At 43.4% G+C, this 3700-nt stretch overlaps 1 pseudogene; it reads right to left on the bottom strand.

Annotated features, from left to right (window-relative positions):
• Positions 1 to 250: 250 nt before the first annotated feature.
• LOC116204164 lies at positions 251 to 2035 on the bottom strand (annotated as a pseudogene).
• Positions 2036 to 3700: the final 1665 nt, after the last annotated feature.

Genomic DNA, 3700 nt, shown 5'->3' with positions numbered 1-3700 from the left:
AAATCCTTGAGTTTTGGCACTACATCAGATTGATCCCCGATTACATCAATCTAGTTCGAGTGGCTAAGGGGCAAACGGCGTTACTGTTCCATTAACTTGTTTAGGGACTGAATTGATGTAATGCCTGAACAAATTGATGTAACCCAAAAATTAAATGATGTTCGTTACATCACTTACGTTCTTAATGTTGATTACATCATCATTCCCCTTCTTTTTTCCCGGTCGTTTGAAGACGTTTCTTCTTCTTCCTTTACTCTCTCTCTCGCCCCCCCCCCCCTAAACTGTAGATGTACTTCCTTATCTCTCCGGTCGACAAGTCTACCTTAGCAAATCCAGAGACTTTAAGCCACGGTTCTATGAGGGCTAAGTAAGCAAACTGGGTCTTTCTCCCAAGCTGGTTTCGGTTCACCATCCCTGCCTCCAGGTTCACTTGCTCAGCTTGGGGATAATGGGCCTGCGGGTTGATTCTCCCATCTTGAGATTTAGCCTGATCTCCAATAAGGCACTCTTTAAGCTCTCGTCGCTCTCATTGAAGATTGAGTCAGGTGGAGTCACGCATGACCCGATAACCACGACCTCATCGGTCTCGGGCTTCTCCCACGCATTCCACAAGTGGAAACAAAAACAATCGGGGACTATAATCCACTTAATCCCAGAGGCATCCTTCGCGTTCTTGTCTGGGACACGATATGGCAGGTTGTCCTCGGAAAATGAGAGCAAATGCTTGTTGAAGTACACAGGGCCGGCGTTCACGGCATTGAGCCCTTTCGTTGGGTCAAAGAGCTCAAAAAAGCCCCTGGGCATAGAACATGAGGAGCCGGACGACTCCCGAGTAACCGTGGAGCTCACCGATCGCCTTTGGGAACATAGGCTGCCCCGCGGACTGCTTCCGAACGAGTCGGGCGACTCCCGAGTAACCGTGGAGCTCATCGATCGCCTTCGGCAACACAGGCCGCCCCGCGGACCGCTCCCGGACGAGTCGATGAGGCTCGGTAAATCGGTAAGCATAGCTGGCGGAACTGCTTAAGAACCGAACCGCATGGATCATCCCGTCCCTGTTGAAGAAATGGTGGCCCGCGACTGGCTCATGGGGCGGGTTGGCCATGTTCCAGACGTAGATGCCCTGGATACACCTACGGGATCCTCCCGATGATGGGGAGGGAATGCTTCACTGGCTACTCGGGGATCGGGGAAAAGTTCCCAGTGATCTGGACACGAGGTTCAGCAGTCTTGGGGAGTAGGTACTTGCGCTCGTGGGCGACGAAAGCCGTCTCCGCTGCGTCGAGGGCCAACGAGGCCGTCCACTACAGTAAGTGGGCAGGATTTAGTTAGATTCATTTACAAATAGCATAGAGACTAATTTGATGTAGCACGAGGACCAAATTGATGTGGCAGGGACCAAATTGATGTCGCATTAGGACCTTATTGATGCAACCACCCCACACAATGACCAAATTGATGCAGCTGTAGCACTAACTGATATAACTGTGCAAAGTCAGAGACTAAGTTGATGTAACCGTGCAAAGTCGAGGACCAAATTGATGTAACTTAAAAGTTACGGATGAAATTGATGCAAAAGTGCAAAGTCGGGATGAAATTGATGCAAAAAATAAGTTATGGACGAAATTGATGCAACTTGCAAAAGTCAGGAACGAAATTGCCTATTTACTCCATTTTTAGTCTTTCTTTCTCCCTCTTTCAATCTTTCTCTCTCTCTATTCCAATTAGGAAAGAAAAAAGAATAAGAATAACACATTTGGCAAATCACAGAGAAATGACAAGGTTATGTTGGGGAAGATCAGCAATGGGTAATCACAGTGGTGACCCCGAAATAACAAAAAGAAAGTTTTGCATAGTGAGACAAACAAATAACAAATTTAGAAACAAAGAAGGCCAAAGCTCGAAAATAGGCAAGATAACTATATGTTAATTCAAGAACCCATTTTGAGAGATCGAGCTTGGAGAACGAATCTCGCACATTTCTATGAGTTTCAAAGCGCGTCAAAGAATCCCAATGATTCGATGAACTCGACATCGAATTCAACTAACTATTCTCTTCAATGTTTCCACTCGAGGTCAGAGCATATGAGTCCGTATAAATAATCGACCTCCGACCTGAATCCGAGGAAGGCAAAGCTCTCAACGTGGCAGAGCTCCTAACAACAGGCAACTCGACAGAAAGGACCCGATGGAGGAATTCTGAGCTAACATCACATTAGCATTTTCTATTATTTTTTGATGGAAGACAGACGAAAAGGCTTCTTAGGTGTGCTTTTTAACTGTCAAAGTTTTATGTGATGTAAAAAATAATTTGAAGGCAGGCTTGGTATAAAATTCATTTTCCATGGTATATTCGACAATTTTCTCTAAAAATAATTAAGATAGACTTTATTTCTCGTTCGGTAATTCTCATACAACCTATAGTTTTTTAATTATTATAAAAGAGTTCCAAAGATTTAAATAAACAGAAAGAGAAATAAAAGGGCACAGTAAAAATTCCTATTTGTGAGAGTTAGATCAGAACTTTTTATCATAAATAAAGGCATGTAAATATGTAATTACACTAACTCCTTTTTATCTAATTTGTGGAATTTTCCAATATACTTGTTGACACCATATTTTCGGAATTTCCAAAATGAGTCACCAAGTGCAGGTCGAAATTGATGCAATTGGTTTTGGACTCGTCGCAAATTGGGGTTAAATATTTTTAGCACTATTTGGAGGCCCAAATAAGAAGTCCACTTTGAGGGCCCATACGTGAAATGATTTACCGCTCTGTTTATTTGGATAAGAAGAAGACAATGGAGAGGATAACCTCTTCTGGTACTTGGCCTCAAGAATAGGAAAGCCAGCTGCCCACTAATGACATGAAGCTGATGGAAGACACACATCCAACGATGACAAACATCAGATTCGACTTCATTCTTCAGCGGCACTTTTGTTTTCAGTCGTCCAGGTTCTCTTAAATATTCAAGCAGTTATTTCATTCCGACAAACAGTTTGTTTATATTTCTAATGTTCTGACAAGCAGCAATCCTTGTGAACACTTATTGCTATTGAATAAAGCTCGTTCCTTTATATTTCTTGTCACCTTATTTTCTCACACTCATTTAATTTACCCTGCTTTATTTAAATTTTCACGAATATTCCTAAGTCATTTTGCAAAACAAGGCTCGAACCGATCGTTTCTGATTAGATGTTAGAATTTTGTGCACAAACACTTTCGAGACGTTAGTCTCTAGCACGCCTGCAAGACGTGACATCGAGTCACGGATTTTCAGTCAATAGTAAATTTTTGGCACGCACTGGGTGGGACACATTTTTGTGAAAATTTTCAGAAAAACATGCCTCTACGTCGTCGGACTGCTGCTGAAGAGGTCCTTGAAGCTGAATCTAGCATGGCTTCTAAGATGGCCGTTGAAAATCCAACAACTGATTCCAATCGTTCTGCTGCCTCATTCACTCGAAATCATGGTTGATGGCTTCAAACAAAGCCATGAAGTCATGACACGTTCTTTAGATAGCATGGCCGTTGAATTCCGGCAGGCCTTTCAAAGGATGTCTCAACATTTGGAGCAGATATTTGACAACGTTACTCGAGCTCCTACTCCTGAAGAAATGCACAACCAGGTGGATGCTCCGCCAACCCATTTGGCAGAAACTCGTCTGGCAAACGGGGGGCAGCAGCAGCCACTGGTTA

The sequence above is a fragment of the Punica granatum genome, chromosome 4, assembly GCF_007655135.1.
Source record: "Punica granatum isolate Tunisia-2019 chromosome 4, ASM765513v2, whole genome shotgun sequence".
Classification (NCBI taxonomy): Eukaryota; Viridiplantae; Streptophyta; class Magnoliopsida; order Myrtales; family Lythraceae; genus Punica; species Punica granatum.
This window is presented reverse-complemented; position numbering and strand designations above follow the sequence as displayed.